The sequence below is a fragment of the Pleurodeles waltl genome, chromosome 6 (assembly GCF_031143425.1).
Source record: "Pleurodeles waltl isolate 20211129_DDA chromosome 6, aPleWal1.hap1.20221129, whole genome shotgun sequence".
Lineage (NCBI taxonomy): Eukaryota > Metazoa > Chordata > Amphibia > Caudata > Salamandridae > Pleurodeles > Pleurodeles waltl.
In genome coordinates, this window is record NC_090445.1 from 660,926,247 (window position 1) to 660,947,273 (window position 21,027).

Genomic DNA, 21,027 nt, shown 5'->3' on the forward strand with positions numbered 1-21,027 from the left:
TGCAACTGCACCCGTCGCACCCTTCCCACTCCGCCGGCTCCATTCGGAGCCGGCATCCTCGTGGGAAGGGGTTTCCCGCTGGGCGGGCGGGCGGCCTTCTGGCAATCGCCCGCCCAGCGGGAAACTCAGAATAACCGCAGCGGTCTTTTGACCGCGCAGCGGTATTCTGGCGGTTCCCGCTCAAGCTCAGAATCACCCCCTTAGTGTTCATAGGTGGCCATGTGACTTGCATGTGATCAGTGATGAGCGTTGTCATCTGGGTGGGTTGCACTACCCTCCCCTAGATGATTGATTATGTACTGCACTGCGAGGCTGGGCCTGGTACCCTTCCTTGTCGAGCTAGACACAGTCAGTGATAAGCGGGGGTTCATCCAGGGACTAATACATTGAGTGATGGGCTCACAGAAACAGTAACATGTTGCAGGAGCAGTGACTCACTGCTGGAAACTGGATGACACTCAGGGCGAGTGCAGTGAGCCAACTTGTATCTGTAGGCCGCACGTGGATGGCTGTGGTCTCTTTGCCAGGCAGCATGGATGGAGCAAATTCGGGAGAATGTGCACACTGGGCATTGCCACTGAAAGAGGCCAGGTGGCTCAGAGGGCTTTCGTTGTTGCAAGAACGTGCTGTCCAAGTCAGCAGCCTTCGATCTGACCCGCAGCACGAGCACCTCCACATTTGTGGTTGCCTTTAACTGGAAACAATCCAGTAGTGGACTTTTGACAAAAGTCTTTATCTCACGGGAGGGCTGCCTTTACTAGTTTGTTGTGAATATTCTGATTTTTCTTAAAGGCCAACAAAGGTCTTTCTAAAGGTGCCATAGTTTGATCACAATATAAGATTTGCCAGTTGTTATTTATTATTTTTCTGATTTTGTCATTTATGTTGGAATGTTGGTATGTTTGCCATGGCTCGTGGGCGTGCATGTACACAGGCCAGTGAGCCTACAGGGTCCTTTTGGTCTGCCAGCACTGTGCTTCACACCTTATGAGTAGCTTGGACTGGTTGCCATGTTGGCGTCCTCTGGTGTCTCTGTGGTGGCTGGGTGGGTAGTGCATACTATTTGTTACCCTTTAGCTGCTGGTATATTTTATGATGGCACTGAGTGTGTGGTAATGGTGAGGGAGTCTTAGGGGGTCATTCTGACCCTGGCGGTAGACTACCGCCAGGGCCAACGACCGCGGATGCACCGCCAACAGGCTGGCGGTGCATCCATGGGCATTCTGACCGCGGCGGTACAGCCGCGGTCAGAAATGGAAAACCGGCGGTGTCCCGCCGGTTTCCCGCTGCCCTGAGGAATCCTCCATGGCGGCGCTGCCTGGATTCCGACCCACTTACCGCCAGCCTGGTTCTGGCGGTTTTGACCGCCAGAACCTGGCTGGCGGTAACGGGTGTCGTGGGGCCCCCTAACAGGGCCCCACTATGATTTTCAGTGTCTGCATAGCAGACACTGAAAATCGCGACGGGTGCAACTGCACCCGTCGCACCCTTCCCACTCCGCCGGCTCCATTCGGAGCCGGCATCCTCGTGGGAAGGGGTTTCCCGCTGGGCGGGCGGGCGGCCTTCTGGCAATCGCCCGCCCAGCGGGAAACTCAGAATAACCGCGGCGGTCTTTTGACCGCGCAGCGGTATTCTGGCGGTTCCCGCTCAAGCTCAGAATCACCCCCTTAGTGTTCATAGGTGGCCATGTGACTTGCATGTGATCAGTGATGAGCGTTGTCATCTGGGTGGGTTGCACTACCCTCCCCTAGATGATTGATTATGTACTGCACTGCGAGGCTGGGCCTGGTACCCTTCCTTGTCGAGCTAGACACAGTCAGTGATAAGCGGGGGTTCATCCAGGGACTAATACATTGAGTGATGGGCTCACAGAAACAGTAACATGTTGCAGGAGCAGTGACTCACTGCTGGAAACTGGATGACACTCAGGGCGAGTGCAGTGAGCCAACTTGTATCTGTAGGCCGCACGTGGATGGCTGTGGTCTCTTTGCCAGGCAGCATGGATGGAGCAAATTCGGGAGAATGTGCACACTGGGCATTGCCACTGAAAGAGGCCAGGTGGCTTAGAGGGCTTTCGTTGTTGCAAGAACGTGCTGTCCAAGTCAGCAGCCTTCGATCTGACCCGCAGCACGAGCACCTCACCTCCGTAGAAGTAGGGTGCGGCTGCCGCATCGGAGAGTTCCCACCAGGTGGGAGCAGGGGACGTGCCCTCTTGTCGCCAACGTTGTGTCCTCCGCTTACAGTGGGTCACAGAGGAACTGCGCGCTAGCATTCAGCATTCACCTCATACGTTTTGTTACATTCACAGAACTGCTACGAATAAATGAGTCGGACGCAACAGAGTGTTTTACTCGGATCACCGGTCTTATCTTAACATGCCTACAGTTGTCTACCTTTTATTTCGTACGAACTCATGTGAGCAGGACAGCCCCAAATGCACCAAAAGTTACAAGGGTAGAGCAGGATCTCCCCTCAGGCTAACTTTTGACATGGTACCTGCTAGCGTGCCACACGTAAGTGGTTTGAACAGTATTACAGGGGGGGAACATGGCAGCAACATGGGGAGGGCGGGGGTGGATGCAACCCAGCAACTCCCCGCCCCCTCCCCTTTTGTGCTCTCCCTGTGTGGAGAATTATGTGGGGACAGGCAGAAGCATGAGACAGGAGAGAAGCACACAAGGGAGACTGCTTGAAAACACATGCACCCTCTGTGAGTGCTTAAACAATAAGATAAAAAAGTAGTCTCAAGACATCGACCACAGACACCAGGCAGAAACTCACATTTTAAAGAGGCAGTGCTCCATAGGATGGATAAGCGCAAGATAGTCAACCTAGTACACAAATAAAAAGCAGACAAGTGAGAAAGATGAGTAATTGGTGGGACGCAACATTAAGTACATTTTCAGTATGCCTCAAATATGTCTTTCCAATTAGACAGCTGTGGTGTCTGGTAGGCTTCACCACCTAAAAATGAGTGCTGGTGGACCCCAACTGCAATCACCGGGTCAACTTAAGCGCTATCATCTATTTCCTTCCTTCCAACAAACACATGCTCCCAACTTAATTCTGTTTGCTCCTTTACTGGACTAGCTAGTTCAGTAGCACAATATATTGGTGAGCTGACCCTGGCCAGCAACCCCAGTCAGAAACATTTTCCAGGACCAGTTTTAAGGGGCAGGTTGGCTTAATGATTGGATGCACAACAGACCTGCATTTGGCTCAGGGTGAATTCCTCAGTGAAGCATATGTTTGGGATGTCTGAGAGTATGACTCATGATTTAGAATTTTTTGAGAAAAAAGTAATCTGTAAGCTAATGGACAAACTTATTCACTGATCATGAACAAAGTGTGCTTTTAGTACTAAGCATTCCTTGCCCAAGATTCCTGAGAGGATTATGGCTGACATTCATATGAATAAATTTAAAGCTTTCCTCATTCTCATATTTGCATCGTTTCATGTTTGTTTTGTGATTTAAGCTTTAGGCAGAATTGGGCACTCAAGAATAGTGTTTGGCAAGCCACTTGAAGCTCAAGTCTGACTCGAACCAGCTGCTGGGCTCTGGCTCAGCTCGACTTCCTCTTGGACACTTGAGCCCAAAACGAGCTGTGTTTTCACGTGGTTATCCTCGTGCTCAAAGTTGAAAACAAGGCATTAACACCTGAGGTAAAAAGAAGAGACAAATAGATGCCTAGTTAGTGGCTGATTTGTACAAAGTGAAACCAGAACATTGGAATTAATCCTGGCCTCCGCACTTAACCAAACTCTGTGATCTTAGCCACATATTTTTTCACATTTTTCCCTTTCTCTTCATTACTTCTCAGTAAACCTTTAATGCGACTTAGTACTGTCAAAGCTGTGACATATTAAAGAAATTTGTATTTGTTTTTTATTTTGAAGAGGCTATCATACTGTATGTAACGTTTGTTGCATAAGTAATGTGGCAGACAATTCCAGTGCTCAGAGCCACTCAGACCCTTGGGGGTGTGTAGCCTGGGAGCACAGTCAGGAAGTCGAGTGATCTGCGAGCTCTGGCGCCCATACCCTGCAAAGATGTTTCTCCTTCAAGAGGGGGCACTCTGGCACCCCAAACAAGACATGGCAACATCTAAAGTTGGAGGGGCCAGCTGCAGCCCCCTTGCTGGACTGGGGGTCCTGGTGCGATTTTCGCAGATGAAGTCATGGATGGGCAAGAGGTCACTCATAATGACAGCGCGTCCTGGGGCATAGCTGGTGAGGAGCCGACCTAGAGGAGTAGCGAAGCAAACAAATTCATAAGGAGCAACATCATAGAGGGGCCCCAGGCTCCTGTGGGGTCCGACACAGAACATGCAGAGGAGACGGCAGGCCTGGGAACCAGCAGTGTGGTGAAGGAGCGCTCAGCTGCCCAGCAGCCCCACTTAGAAGCCACACCACTCTGTAACCCAGATCAGAGGTCGGTGTGAGTCTCGAATAGTCTGTAGCCCATCATGGGACCTTCCCAGTTAAGTAAATGCTGAGAGGAGTAGGTCGTGCCCTGCAACAGGCATGCTATGCCCTGTGATCAGTGGGAGCCTTCTGCCTGGGTTTCTTCTGGTTTGCGGTTGGGGAGCCAGTTGTGGCGTTGGCAGTGGCTTAGCGTGTTTGCAGTGGGGTGGCCCTGTCCCCTATGAAGCAGGAAGACAGAGGGCCTGCATACAGAGTGTCACAGTGTCTTTTCCTCGGGATCTGCACGCTGCTGAACAAGAAAGCCCACCTCCCGGCGTCATCAACTCAGAAAGCTTTTATAGCACAGAGTTATGATGAAGCCAGGCGGGGGGAAGGGAATTAGGGTGGGAAACAGCTGGCAGAGAGATCTGAAAAGGAAAAGGTTAGAACAAGCATGCAAATACTCATTAATGACAATCTAATTCACCATTAGAGCCTTTGCGTACATGCATCTCCATAATACCAGATTGAAACACTTTGTGATTGGGCAATAGCCCCATCTGTAAATCACAACACCAGAATGAACTGAGACCTCAGAGTCCCAAGAAGACCAGAGTTTTAGAACATGGACACTCTCTTAAATATCAATCATAGAACCACTTATGCATTGATACAACTCTAAACATTAGATCTCAGTTTAGAAGGCTCGTAAACACTTAAAGAGGTCTTTTCAAATAATATAAAATACCTTAATATGTATCTCACGTATCATGCATCCTAAAACAATGAAACTGTGATTTCTTTATCTTTGAAACCCGTTTTCGATAAATGTTCTCCTGTACATGAAAAGCACTTTCAGTATAGAGCCAAGGGCGCTTTACTTTCTGTGAACTGAAGTGCTTTCAAATATTGTGGCCAAAGCTCCTTTTTATCCTCTGGAACTGAAGCGCTATGCCAATGTGCGCTTATTCCTTTTGATTGAAGCGCTATATCAATGCGCATTATTATTGTGAACTGAAGCGCTTTATCAATAGTGCGTTGCTGCCGTGAATTGAAGCGCTTTTGCTTGAGCGTGTTGCTGCCGTGAACAGAAGCGCTTTACTGCGCGCGTTGCTGCCGTGAATTGAAGCGCTTTTACTTGAGGGCGTTGCTGCCGTGAACTGAAGCGCTTTACTGAGCGTGTTGCTGCCGTGAACTGCTGCCGTGAACTGAAGCGCTTTAATGAGTGCGTTGCTGCCGTGAACTGAACCGCTTTACTGAGCAAGTTGCTGCCGTGAACTGAAGCGCTTTACTGAGCGCATTGCTTCCGTGAACTGAAGCGCCTTTCCTGAGCGCAGTGCTGCTGTGCACTGAAGCGCTAAACTCAAGTGGCCTAAAACACCATGCTCATTAGGCTAGGGGAATGCTGGAAGTTAGGAAGAAACAACTCCCTTCTGACTTGGGCTCTTTACGACCTTACCGCCCACGAGTACGACCTACTCGTGTCTGAATTCCAAATGAAATAACAGGAACCTTCGAGTTTCTGCCAAGCTGCCTTTGAAGAAATTCTGCTTTGCTCCAGAGGAAGGTCCCTTGAGGTCTGACTGCATCGAAGTCTTCAAAATAGTGAGCCACGAGTTTGGGGTGTGGCTGGGCTTTATAGGCCAGCCACACCCCAAGATGGCTGCTGCCTCTAAAAACATGGGAAATGTAGTCCCTTCATAGAATAGCACTGATAAGTGCATCTTGACCACCAATGGCCTGAACCTGCAGCTATGTGAGCTTTACCACAGGGCAAACAACGCTGCTGGCCATTCTTGGAACAAGCGGGGATGACCAGTGGTGCGCATAACACGCCGCAAATCCGCGCAGCGGACCTTCAGGTGGGACCTGGACCGTGCACAGCCTTGATCCTGACATTACACCCCTCTCCAAAGCGCAGGCCAGGGCCTGGTTTTTCAGGATGGAGGGGATGAAATCACCCACCAAACGTGGTGCATGGACATATTTTGCAGGCTCCTGAGTCATTTTCTGGTCCGTATCCTTTCCAGGACACCAGGTACCGAAGAGAAGACCCCCGATATTTGGAGTCTAAGATAGCTCGCATTTCATATTCCCAGTGCCCTTGGACTGAGAGAGGAGCAGGTTGTGTGACACTTGAGGGCGAAGCTAGTTTAAGAAGTGAAGTGTGAAATACTGGGTGAATTTTCAAAGACAATGGTAACTTCAGTTTATATGTTACTGGATTCACTTGTCGTAAAACTTCATAGGGCCCTATGAATTTTGGATAGAACATATTTTTATTTTTGAATACAAAGTTTTTTGTGGACAACCAAACTCTATCTTTGTCTGTATATTGAGGATCAGGCTGGTGTTTCTTGTCATATTGTAGTTTATATTTTTTCTTAGCTTCATGGAGATTTGTTTGCAGTTGTGAATGTACATTTTACATGTGCGTTAGCATGTCCATAACTGCCGGAGTGGTTAGTGTTGAAGCCGGTAATGTGACTGGCAAAATATGTGGATGGCGACCATATAACCCATAGAAAGCTGTTGAGCTTATCGAGGAATGGTGAGAGTTATTATAAGCCAGTTCAGCTAGCTACAAAAGATCCAACCAGGTTTTTTGGGATTTTGTTGCATAACATCGTAAGTATTGTTTCAGGGTTTGGTTTAGTCTCTCTGTTTGACCATCCGTTTGTGGATCATAACTAGTAGACAAGGTTGAATCAATTTGTAAGGCCTTGCATAATTGTTGCTAAAAGCGTGCAGAAAATTGTGTTCCTCTGTCAGAGAGGATGAATCTTGGAAGTCCATGAAGGCGAACAATGTTTTCTAGGATAATAGTTGCTAAGGTGTCAGAGGTTGGGAGACCTTTACAAGCGATGAAATGAGCATTTTTAGTAAGGCTGTCCACTACCACTAAAATGGTTGTAAATTGTTTTATTTGCAGAAGACCAGTAATGAAGTCCATTGAAATATGTTCCTGTTAGAAATGGGGCCTCTAGTTGGCAGTCAGTTTGCACCCTGTCCAAGTAGGGACCCTCACTCTAGTTAGGATAAGGGAGATAACCGCTCAGATAACCCCTGCTCACCCCCTTGGTAGCTTGGCACGAGCAGTCAGGCTTATCTCAGAAGCAATGTGTAAAGCATTTGCACATAACACACAGTAATAAGTGAAACCACTACAAAAGGACACCACACCAGTTTTAGAAAAACAGCCAATATGTATCTATATAAAACAAGACCAAATAGGATAAGAATCCAACATACAGTAAGAGAAATATGAATTATGAAAGATTTACTCAAAACTACAGTTCCGTGAAGTCGATAGCTCCACCTGGGGCTATCACGACGTCGTGATCAACAAAACCAACAGTTCAGGCCAGTCGCGGTGTTGCAGGCCAGCTATGGTATCAGGAAGACCCGCAAACAGTACCTTGGATTTGCAGGGCGTTGTGATCCTCATGGTGAGCTCCGGAGAATGGCGTCACTGACGTTGCGGTGTCGGGTCCGGAGTCGGTGCAGGAGTCATCGGGCCCTTGAGGTCACACGTGTTGCAGATCGAACTCCAGGCTGATGAAGTCAGGTACGCCGGCATGGATGGCATCTGGGCTGCGGTGCGAAGTGGGACGATGTGATGTGCGGTGCCCACAGGTCACGGTGCAGGCAGCGGCTAGGTGACGGTGTCCAGCAGCGTCGGAGAACCCAGGGCTGTGGTGTGAAACGGGGCGGTGCGACATGCGGTGTCCACAGGTCACGGTGCAGGCAGCAGAATCGTCATTTCTGAAACGCTGTCGTCGGTAGGCCCAAGCCAGCGGTGCGGGACGGGATGGTGCTTCGTGACCCTCATGAGCGGTGTCCACAGGCCATAGTGCAGACAGGATGCATGGTGACGACACAGGAGTCGATGGTGCTGGTGTCGGTGGACCGGGGCTGCGGCACGGGATGGTGCTTCGTGTACCTCATGAGCGGTGTCCACAGGCCACGGTGCAGGCAGCGGCGCCGGTGTCAGCAGGAGCGGCGGCGTAGGGGATGCCCAGGCTGCGGTGTGAGCAGGCGATGCCGGAGTGCAAGGCCCACAGGTTGCGGTGCGAGCAGCGGCTCAGTGAAGTCGTCCGATGACCGCGTCGGGGAGACCAGGGTCGCAGTGCGAATCAGGGCAATGCGACTCAGCGTGGCGTCGGCAGATCACGGTGCAGGCCAGCGGCGTCATTGGCTGCATCGCAGTGGTTTCTCCCCTTGAACAGCACAAAACACACAGTTTCCAGTGCTGCAGGTCGGGGAAACTAAAGTCTTTGGTGTCTCTGAGACTTCCAACAGGAGGCAAGCTCTACTGCAAGCCCTTGGAGAATTTTCTCAAGCAGGACACACAGCAAAGTTCACCCTGTGCACTTTTTTCAGGCAGAAGCAGCAACTGCAGGCCAGTCCAGCAAAGCAACACAGCAAAGGGACAGTACTCCTCCTTCGGCTCTTCAGCTCTTCTCCTGGGCAGAGGTTTCTCTGGATTCCAGAAAGATTCTAAAAGTCTGGGGTTTTGGGTCTTCTTCTTATACCCTGTTCTGCCTTTGAAGTTGGCAACCTTCAAAGCAAAGTCTCAAGTGTTTGCAAGATCCCTTCTTGTCTAGGCCAGGCCCTAGACGCACACCAGGGACTGCATTGTGTGAAGGCAGGCACAGTCCTTTCAGGTGTGAACAACCACTCCTCCCTTCCCCTCCAGCACAGATGGCTAATCAAGATATGCAGGCTACACCCCAGCCCCCTTTGTGTCACTGTCTAGAGGAGAGGTGTGAACAGCCCAACTGTCAAACTGACCCAGACGGGGAATCCACAAACAGGCAGTCACAGAATGGTATAAGCAAGAAAATGCCTACTTTCTAAAAGTGGCATTTTCAAACAGACAATTTAAAAACCAACTTCACTAAAAGATGTATTTTTAAATTGTGAGTTCAGAGACCCTAAACTCCACATTTGTATCTACTCTCAAAGGGAATCTGCGCTTTAAGGATATTTAAAGGCAGCCCCCATGTTAACCTATGAGAGAGATAGGCCTTGCACAGTGAAAACCAAATTTAGCAGTACTTCACTGTTAGGACATATAAAAACACACTAGTATATGTCCTACCTTAAACATACACTGCACCCTGCCCCGGGGGCTACCTAGGGCCCAACTTAGGGGTGCCTCACTTGTAGTAAAAGGGAAGGTTGAGGCCTGGCAAGTGGGTACACTTGCCAAGTCGAATTGACAGTTTAAAACTGCACACACAGACACTGCAATGGCAGGTGTGAGTCATGTTGACAGGGCTACTAATGTGGGTGGCACAACCAGTGCTGCAGGCCCACTAGTAGCATTTGATTCACAGGCCCTGGGCACCACTAGGGCATGTTACTAGGGACTTATTAGTAAACCAAATATGCCAATTATGGATAAAACAATACATAGTACAATTTATATGGGGAGCACTTGCACTTTAGCACTGATTAGCAGTGGTAAAGTGCGCAGAGACAATAAACCAGCAAAAACAGAGTTCAAAACCAGGAGGTCAGAAGGCAAAAAGACAGGGGAGACACACCAAAAAGCTGCCAGGTCTAACAGTTCCCATGGATGATTGGGAACAGGTAGGGGTATTGCTAGACCTTTGAGTTTGCTATGTTCGCTTTTGCATCTTGCACATACGTCACATGATTGTAGCATTTGCTTAAGATCGTGAACAAATGTAGGCTACCAAAAATACCTCTTCATGAGTTCTATTGTTTTTTGAGGACCTGGATGACCTGCCAGAGAATGACTATGTAACCAATGAAAAGCTGTTTCTCTTAACTCCTCAGTGGGCAGGCAAACTCGAGATTCATGTACCAGTAAACCTTGTTGAATGGACCTTTTGGTGTCTTGTTGTAACCACTCTTGCCACTTGGTGATATGAAATTTTTTACGAATACGATCAAAGAATTTCTCAGCTACTATTAAACACAGTACCTTTGAAGGCGTTATAATAGGCATGGGTTTTTGTTCGGGGTGAGTAATCGAAGAACCTTGCCTAGACAAAGCATCTGCCTTTCGATTATCTACTCCTGGTCTAAAGGTCACTATGAAATCAAATTCTGCGAAGAATAGCATCCATCTCAATTGTCTGGGCGTCAATAGTCTGGCAGAACTCATAAATTGTAAATTTCTATGATCAGAATATACAGTTATGGTGTGTTTTGCCACCAACAGATAATGTCTCCATTCCTTAAAAGCATTGCGAATTGCTAATAATTCTTTTTCAGCTATGGTGTAATTCTGTTCCGCTTCATTCAATTTCCTTGATGCATAAACGATGGGGTGCAAATGTCCCATTTCTCTATGACGTTGAGATAAGATGGCTCCCACAGCAACATCGGGTGCATCAGCTTCCACTATGAATGGTTCCTCCACATTGGGGTGAGCTAGGATGGAAGCTGTAGTAAAGGCCTTTTTTAATTCTTGAAATGCTTCTTCAGTTTCTTTGGACCAGTTGAAAATGGCCTTTTTTCTTAGCAATTTAGTGATTGGTGCCACCTTTTGGGAGAAATGATGGATGAAACGTCGATAAAAATGTGCAAATCCCAAAAAGCATTGAACATCACGTACTGATTTTGGTGCGGGACATTCAGATACTGCTAGAATCTTTCTTTCAGTCATTTGCATGCCATTTGGTGTTACGATGACTCCAGGAAATTCAACTTCTTTGGAATGAAATTCGCATTTACTTAATTTACAGAATAGATTGTGGTTTTGCAGGGTTTTTAATACGTTCTTCACATGTTCTTCATGTATTTCCTCTGAGTCTGAATAACTCAATATATTGTCTATATAAACGATAACAAAGATGTCTCAATACTCTCTTAGAACATCATTTAGGAAGTATTGAAAGGCTGCTGGAGCATTACATAGACCAAACGGCATCACTAGATACTCGAAGAGGCCATAACGAGTTTTGAAGGCTGTTTTCTGTAAGAGGCTGGCCTGGCTTATAGTGGGTACCTTGTGGTACTTACACCTTGTGCCAGGTCCAGTTATCCCTTATCAGTAGAATAGAGGTGTTCTAGCAGCTTAGGCTGATAGAGGTAGCTATAGCAGAGCAGCTTTGACTGAACTAGGAGACATGCAAAGCTCCTACTATACCACTTATATCATAGAGTACTATATCACAAGAAAACACAATACTCAGGTACTTTATTTTAGTGACAATATGCCAAAAGTATCTCAGAGGATACCCTCTCTTAGGAGGTAAGTAATATACACAAAGTATTTGTACACAAACCAAAATCAGGTAAGTAACAGTTAGAAAAGTAGTGCAAACAATGTAGAATCACAATAGAATACAATAGGTAGAAAAAGCCCTAGGGGCAACACAAACCATATACTCCAAAAGTGAAATGCAAACCACGAATGGACCCCAGGCCTAGTGTAGGTTGTAGAGGGTCACTGGGAGTGTCAGAAAACACTAAGGGTGTCCAAGATACCCCACCCCAAGACCCTGAAATGTAGGAGTAAAGTTACCCTACTACCCCAGAAAGACAGTAAAGTTGAGAGAGGGGATTCTGCAAGAACAACAATTGCCAGCAAAACACTGAAGACGGATTCCTGGACCTGAGGACCTGTAAAGGAAGGGGACCAAGTCCAAGAGTCATGCAAGTGTCCAGGGGTGGCAGGAGCCCACTAAACCCCAGATGAAGGTGCAAAAGGGGTGCCTCCGGGTGGAAGAAGCCAAAGATTCTGCAACAACGGAAGGTGCCAGGAACTTCTCCTTTGGTCAGAAGATGTCCCCCGGCCTGCTGGAGGATGCAGAGTTATTTCCACATAGAAATACTGCAAACAAGCCTTGCTAGCTGCAAGAGTCGCAGTGAAGGATTTTGGGTGCTGCTTAGGCCGAGGAAGGACCAGGAGTTCGCCCCTTGGAGGAGGAAACAGAGGGGGCACTCAGCAACTAAGAGAGCCCCCACAGAAGCAGACAGCACCCGCAGAAGTACCAGAACATGCACTTAGAAAATCTGAGGACAGCGGTTGACACAGAGTCACAAAGGAGGGTCCCACGACATCTGAGTCCAACTCAGCGAGTTGGGCAATGCAGGTCGGAGTACTGGGGACCTGGGCTAGGCTGTGCACAAAGGAAGTCTTGCAAAAGTGCACAGAAGCTGGAGCAGCTGCAGATCACGCAATACAGAGGATTACTGTCTGGCGTGGGTAGGCAAGGACTTACTACCACCAAATTTGGACAGAAGGGCCACTGGACTGTGGGAGACACTTGGACCCAGGTCCTGTGTTCCAGGGACCACGCTCGTCAGGATGAGAGGGGACCCAGATGACCGGTGATGCAGCAGTTTTGTGCCTGCGTTGGCAGGGGGATGATTCCGTCGACCCACGGGAGATTTCTTCTTGGCTTCCAGTGCAGGGTGAATGCAGACAGCCCTTAGACCATGCACCACCAGGAAACAGTCGAGAGAGGTGGCAGGATGAGGCGCTACAATGTTTCTGGTAGTCAGCGGTCGATCCTTGGCAGAAGTCAAAGAGGGAAGTGCAGAGAAACTCTGGTGAGCTCTTGCATTCATTATCCGAGGAATAGCCCAGAAGAGAGACCCTGACTAGCCCACAGAGGAGGATTGGTTACTGAGAAAGGTAAGCACCTATCAGGAGGGGTCTCTGACGTCACCTGCTGGCACTGGCCACTCAGAGCTGTCCATTGTGCCCCAACACCTCTGCATCCAAGATGGCAGAGGTCTGGGACACACAAGAGGAGCTCTGGAGACCTCCCTGGGAGGTGCTGGCCAGGGGAGTAGTCACTCCCCTTTCCTTCGTCCAGTTTCGTGTCAGAGCAGGGCTGGGGGATCCCTGAACTGGTGTAGACTGGCTTATACAGAGAGGGCACCATCTGTGCCCATCAAAGCATTTCCAGAGGCTGGGGGAGGCCCTTCACACCCATTTCCAAAAGGGAGAGGGTGTAACACCCTCCCTCAGAGGAAATTCTTTGTTCTGCCTTCCTGGGACCAGGCTGCCCAGGTCCCAGGGGGGCAGAAACCTGTCTGAGGGGTTGGCAGCAGCTGCAGTGGAGACCCCGGAAAGCAAGTTTGGCAGTACCCGGGTTCTGTGCTAGAGACCCGGGGATGCATGGAATTGTTCCCCCAATACCAGAATGGTATTGGGGGAACAATTCCATGATCCTAGACATGTTACATGGCCATGTTCGGAATTACCATGGTGACGCTACATATAAGTATTGACCTATATGTAGTGCACGTGTGTAATGGTGTCTCCGCACTCACAAAGTCTGGGGAATTCGCCCTGAACAATGTGGGGTTACCTTGGCTAGTGCCAGGGAGCCCACCCACTAAGTAACTTTGCACCTAACCTTCACCAAGTGAGGGTTAGACATATAGGTGACTTATAAGTTACTTATGTGCAGTGAAAAATGGCTGTGAAATAACGTGGATGTTATTTCACTCAGGCTGCAGTGGCAGTCCTGTGTAAGAATTGTCTGAGGTCCCTATGGGTGGCAAAAGAAATGCTGCAGCCCATAGGGAACTCCTGGAACCCCAATACCCTGGGTACCTAGGTACCATATACAAGGAAATGATAAGGGTGTTCCAGTGTGCCAATAGAGAATTGGTAAAATGAGTCACTAGCCTGTAGTGACAATTTTAAAAGCAGAGAGAGCATAAACACTGAGGTTCTGGTTAGCAGAGCCTCAGTGATACAGTTAGGCACCACACAGGGAACACATACAGGGCATACATTATGAGCACTGGGGTCCTGTCTAGCAGGATCTCAGTGACACATAGGTAAAAACAAACATATATACAGTGAAAATGGGGGTAACATGCCAGGCAAGATGGTACTTTCCTACATTTTCCACTCATCTCCCTCTTGAATTCGAACTAAGTGATAAGCACCTCGTAAGTCAAGTTTGGTATAGATAACGGCAGATTTTACTTGGTCTAACAAGACTGGAATAAGAGGCAGTGGATATTTGTTTTTGACTGTGATCTTATTGATTGCTCTAAAGTCAACACAAGGCCTCAAATCACCATTAGCTTTGGGTATGAAGAATAGGGGAGAAGCTGCTGGAGATTGTGATGGCTGAATTAACTTGTTGGCCAAACATTGATCAAGATATTCCCGTAGGACTTGATTTTCTTTCTCAGATAAAGCATAGATTCTACAATTTGGTATATTAGCTCCAGGTACTAAGTCGATCTGACAATCGTACGGTCTGTGAGGTGGTAAGGAACTTGCTTTCGTCTCACTGAAAACGTCAGAATATTCAGAGTATTGGGATGGCAGATCAACTTCCTTTTCAGCTGCATTAGCAATGGGATGTTGAAACTCTTCTTCTTTGTTTCTCTTCATTTGAAAACATATTTTTGCACAAGAGGAAGAAGAAAAACGTAAAACCTGGTTGCACCAGTCTATGCATGGATTATGTAACATTAAGCACGGCATTCCAAGAATAAAACCATACTGGGGTGCTTGTATTATATCGAAGCGAATTATTTCACAATGGTTTTGGTTTTGATTATCTTTACAAATCATTTGGATTCGTGAAGTTTGCTTAGTAACAGGGCCTCCTGCCAATTCGCTACCATCAACTGCATAAACAACTTCGGAAATCTTTTTCCTGACACTGGGTATCTGTAAGTCTAGTGCAGTCTGTTGATCCACAAAATTTCCTGTTGCCCCTGAATCAATTAGAACTTGTACTTTATGTCTTTTTCCTTGCACAGTCATTTGTACTAGAATTTGAAAATGTTTGACATAACAGTTTGTGTATGAGCACACTGAAGGGATTGTTAATTTGCTCAAGAGGTCCCCTTCATTTTTTCTTGGGTATTTTAGTTTTCCTGTGAGTCTTCCAAAGCAATTGCTATCTTTTCCCTTGTTTCGAAAGTTGGGTCCATTTTACCTTTGAGTTTCTTTTTACATTCCTTTATAACATGACCCTTTTTTCCGCAATATAAACACTGCCCATTTTTTTGTTGTTTGTCCATTTCCTTTTTGGTCAATGATGGGCGGACAGTTCCGATATCCATTGGTTCAATCATTGAATATGAGGACGCTTGAAGATGTCTGAGCCTTTCCAGACGCCAATTCGTTTTTTCCCATCTTTCAGAGAGTCTATTCCCTAACCGTAGAGTTAGATTAATCAAATCAGAGCAAGTTTCTGGTTGTGGTTCAACTTGGGCCAATACATCTTTTAGTTCGTCTTTTAACCCCTGATAAAATACTGCTGACCTTTTTTTCTCAGGCCAAGCAGTTTCCACAACTAGCCGGTTGAAATGGGACAAAGACGTTATCAAATCTTTATTTCCTTGGCGCAATTCTAGCAACTCTTTGTCTGCAGACATAGTTATAGCGTGCCTATCAAATACTTTTTCAAATTCTTCCACAAAACAGCGCCAATTATACAACAAGGGACTGTCTACTTGCACTAAAGGCACAGCCCAAATAGCTGCATCACCACTCAGATGCAATATCAGAAATGCAATTCTAGATTGTGCATCCGGAAAAGCACTGGGACGACATGTAAAATGTAACTCCATCTGTGTGAGAAAAATTTGAACCTTATTGGGGTTGCCTGAAAACCTTTCTGGTGCAGCTGAAGGAATCGGTGGTGGAACGTTCACAGCTATGTTAGTAGGTGTGGCAACCATGGGGCGAGTAGTAGAATCAGAACCATCCATCTTACTCTGTAACTGAGTTACTTTGCTAACCAAATTAACTGTGACATTTTTTGAGTCTGTCAAATCTTTTTGCATCTGAGCTACCGCTTGCATAAGGGTGTCTAAGGTGGCCATTCTTGCGCAGCTAACGTACAGACCAAGAGAAAAGTATTAAATCGTGGGCTCACTATTTTGTCACAGTGTCTTTTACTTGGGATCTGCACGCTGCTGAAGAAGAAGGCCCACCTCCTGGCGTCATCAACTCAGAAAGCTTTAATAGCGCAGAGTTATGATGAAGCCAGGCGGGGGAAAGGGAATTAGGGTAGGGAACAGCTGGGAGAGAGATCTGAAAAGGAAAAGGTTAGAACAAGCATGCATATACTCATTAATGACAATCTAATTCACCATTAGAGCCTTTGCGTACATGCATCTCCATAATACCAGATTGAAACTCTTTGTGATTGAGCAATAGCCCCTTCAGTAAATCACAACACCAGAATGAACTGTGACCTCAGAGTCCCAAGAAGACCAGAGTTTTAAAACATGGACACTCTCTTAAATATCAATCATAGAACCACTTATGCATTGATACAACTCTAAACATTAGATCTCAGTTTAGAAGGCTTGTAAACACTTAAAGAGGTCTTTTCATATAATATAAAACACCTTAATATCTATCTCACATATCATGCATCCTAAAACAATGAAACTGTGATTTCTTTATGTTTGAAACCCGTTTTCGATAAATGTTCTCCTGTACATGAAAAGCACTTTCAGTATTGAGCCAAGGGCACTTTACTTTCTGTGAACTGGAGTGCTTTCAAATATTGTGGCCAAAGCGCCTTTTTATCATCTGGAACTGAAGCCTTATGCCAATGCGCGTTTATTCATTTTGACTGAAACGCTAATTAAATGTGCATTATTATTGTGAACTGAAGTGCTTTATTAATAGCGCATTGCTGCCGTGAATTGAAGCGCTTTTACTTGAGCGCGTTGCTGCGTGAATTGAAGCGCTTTTACTTGAGCACGTTTCTGCCCTGAACTGAAGCGCTTTACTGAGCGCGTTGCTGCCGTGAATTGAAGCGCTTTTACTTGAGCGCGTTGCTGCCGTGAACTGAAGAGCTTTACTGAGCACGTTGCTGCCGTGAACTGCTGCCGTGAACTGAAGTGCTTTACTGAGCGCATTGCTGCCGTGAACTTGAAGCGATTTACCGAGCGCGTTGCTGCTGTGAACTGAAGCGCTTTACTGAGCGCGTTGCTGCCGTGAACTTAAGCGCTTTACTGAGTGCTTGGCTGCCGTGAACTGAAGCGCCTTTCCTGAGCGCGGTGCTGCTGTGCACTGAAGCGCTAAACTCAAGTGGCCTAAAACACCATGCTCATTAAGCTCGGGGAATGCTGGAAGTTAGGAAGAAACAACTCCCTTCTGACTTGGGCTCTTCACAACCTTCCACGAGTACAACCTACACGTGTCTGAATTCCAAATGGAATAACAGGAACCTTCCAGTTCCTGCCAAGCTGCCTTTGAAGAAATTCTGCTTTGCTCCAGAGAAGGTCCCTTGAGGTCTGACTGCATCGAAGTCTTCAAAATAGTGAGCCACGAGCTTGGGTGTGGCTGGGCTTTATAGGCCAGCTACACCCCAAGATGGCTGCTGCCTCTAAAAACATGGGAAATGTAGTCCCTTCATAGAATGGCACTGATAATTGCATCTTGACCATCAATGGCCTGAACCTGCAGCTATGTGAGCTTTACCACAGGGCAAACAATGCTGCTGGCCATTCTTGGAACAAGCGGGGATGACCAGTGGTGCACATAACGTGCCGCAAATCTGCACAGCGGACCTTCGGGTGGGACGTTGATCGCGCACAGCCTTGATCCTGACACAGAGGCCCTGGCACAACTTTGAAAGTTAGAAACTGGGGAGGCCCTCCCAGACCGGGCTAGGGGGCGGCCTGAGAAACAAGGGAAGCCTCAACCTCAGCGCCATATTGGGGAAGGGGGAAAGTCACAGGGCACTGGACGAGAGGGGACCTCTCCATTCTGACAGTGCATTGAGTTAGAGCGTCGTAATAAGGATCCCTGAGACTCAGCAGGGTTTCAGCCAGACCACAAGGAAGGGCCACAACAGGAGAGCAAATTAGGGGCAGCAGTAGGATTCCCGGCTACTGCTGGGAGGTACAATCACACACCAGAGCCACCTGACCAGTCTCTGGAGGCACACACAGCAAAGATTCTGGCAGCCATTAAAGACACTAAGACTACTTTGGTGTGTAAAATTGAGACACTGACTCGACTCAGGAGGTGGGGCTCCTCTGAGCAGATTATAAAAAACTATCCGAGAGGGTTGGGGTTATAGAACAGACCCTTACACAACTGGCGCCCATGGTTAACGGGGGAATGAACCACATATCGATACTAGAATGGGAAAATGCTGCGAAGCTGGATGACTTGGAGGGCAATTCTTGCTGCTACAACATCCGGATAGTGGGGATCCCGCAGCGAGCTGAGGGCCCGGCATCAGACTTGTTCATAGAGGACTAACTGGGCTCTGTAGTCTTAGAAAGACGACCCTCAAAGCTATTCACAGTAGAGAAGATGTACAGAGTGCCTGGCAGATCGCCACTCCCAGGAGCCCCACCGAGAGCTGTGGTGGCCCATCTGTTCAACTTTCATGACGAGGATCACATTCTACAGGTGGTGCACACACACGGCCCTTGGCAGCTGGAGGGAGGGACCATAAACATATATCTGGACTACGCCACAAAGTGCAGAAACGAAGAGAGACATACATTAAGGTGAAGGGTCAACTGAGACAATTGAACCTAAAATATGCTCTCCTCTTTTCTGCAATTCTAATGTCTCCCACTTCTTTGAGACTGCAACAGAGGTCTGGGATTGGCTGGAAGCAAATTGTCACCCTATACCTGGAAGACCTAAAAGCAGCCGCTCCAACAGGTGGACAAGACAGAGACAGAAACGGAGTCAACGACAAAAGACTGGGTATAGTACCATCAAAATGCATGCTGAGTCCGAACCGGCCAGGGTGGTAGTGGAAATTCAAAGTGGCCAGGCCTGGCCATCAGGCAATAAATGGGAAGTGCTGGAAATGGGGAAAGACACGACTGATTTGGAGACATCAGCAGTAGGAGATGAACGAGATGAGGGGACTCCACTGGTGGTTACCCCCATGACAGCGGCCATGATTGACTGAGGGAGAAAACTGGAATCTGTGGGCTGTGGACCACTATAGCAGCAGCTGGTGCTAAACCATCTGACAGGAGGAGATGGCAGTTATGAGCAGGGGGCAATAAACGCCTTGAGCATTGGTGGTGTGGGAACTTCAAAGTTTACTACACAAGGATGTGAAAAGAAGGGCTGTTATTATTGGGGAGTGGTAACACACATCACCAGATGGCAGCTACTGAGGCTGCAGAGGGGTGGACAGACACCACATGGCTCCAGGTACAGCACCTGAGGTTCAAGGGTCTGGTCCCCAGGGCATAAGGTGGGTGAATTTAAAGGTCATCTCATAGAATACAAATGGCTTATGCAGCAGTCGTATTAGAGGGACTTTTACCAAATATTTGTTGCAGCATATTACAGACATTGTCCTGCTGCAGGAGACCCACCTGCTGGGCAGTAGATATGGGCTTCTCTATCAGGGGATATACACAATGGTGGTACACGTGGGGTTCTCAGTAGGCACCAGGGTTGTTGGGATCCTAGTATGCAAAACTGCTCCCATCACATCACACAAATGTGAGCAACGCCCAAAGGCTGTCAGGCCTTGGTACATGCAACAGACTCCCTCTCACTATAGTGTCCTGGTACCTACCTCCAGGACTGCAAACAGGAGGACTGGCAAAAATGAGAGAATAACTACTGGCCACACCTGAGTTTCATAACATTATTAGGGGGAAGTTAAACCAGACCAAACAGGGAGACTGGGATAGGAAAACACTCTTTCCGCTCCTGCCTAGGACTGACCCGTTTGGTGGTGTGGAGCTGATTGCGACTAGTGGGTCTGTGGAAAATCCAGCACCCAGAACAGCAGCCATACTCCTATGCGGCTAACACCATGAGTTCCCTCTAATGTCTAGATTAACTTTGTGTTCCATAGCACCAAAAAGGCTGGTATAGGGCCACTCAGTATCTGCCCAGAGACATCTTGTATTACACCCCAATGACCACACCATGCCAGATGCCCCTAAGCTGCTCAAGAGCGGGATGAAGCCTTGATCCGTGGGAGCTTATGGATTGGAATACTGTGAATTGAGGGACAGAGAATAGCAAAAACTACATTGAGGAAAACAAGGGATAGGTGGATTCAGGGGTAGTTCTTTGCAAGGCATGCAAAATGATCATTCAAGGTCATCTGATCACCCATACTGCGGGGGCAAAAAATGAAGGTTAGACTGGGAGAGCCTAAACCTTGAGGAAAAACAGGGAGGCGGAGTTTATAGTCTTGCCAACTCCAGATTTAGCAAACAGGATTAAAAAGACCTGAGTAGACTATAGAACCCTAGTTGAACATGATGCCAGGGCCAGATACAGGAAGAAGTAAGGGCAAGTGTATGAATTGAGAGACAAGGCCAAGAAGCTCCTGGCTTAACTAGCAAAATGGGAAGAGGTGTGCAATGGATGCACAAACTTTGAGGGAGGGACTGACTCACGGTATTGACCCCGGATGCCATAGCTCAAGAGCTGGCTGCAAACTTCAGGGAAATGTACAGATTGTAATTAGCTGGAGACTAGGAGGAGCTGCCTGGCTTCATCGGCGACCTCCCAACCACTACACTGGGAGAGGAGGCCCGGGATATACTAGAAACTGAGATATCAGAAGATGAAAAAGCAGATGCTCTAACAGATTTGAAAAACAAGAAGGCTCCAGGTCCCAATGGCATCCCCTCTGAATTTTTAACATTTCTCCAAAACCAGGTGGTGGCCCACCTGGGGGAAATGTCAG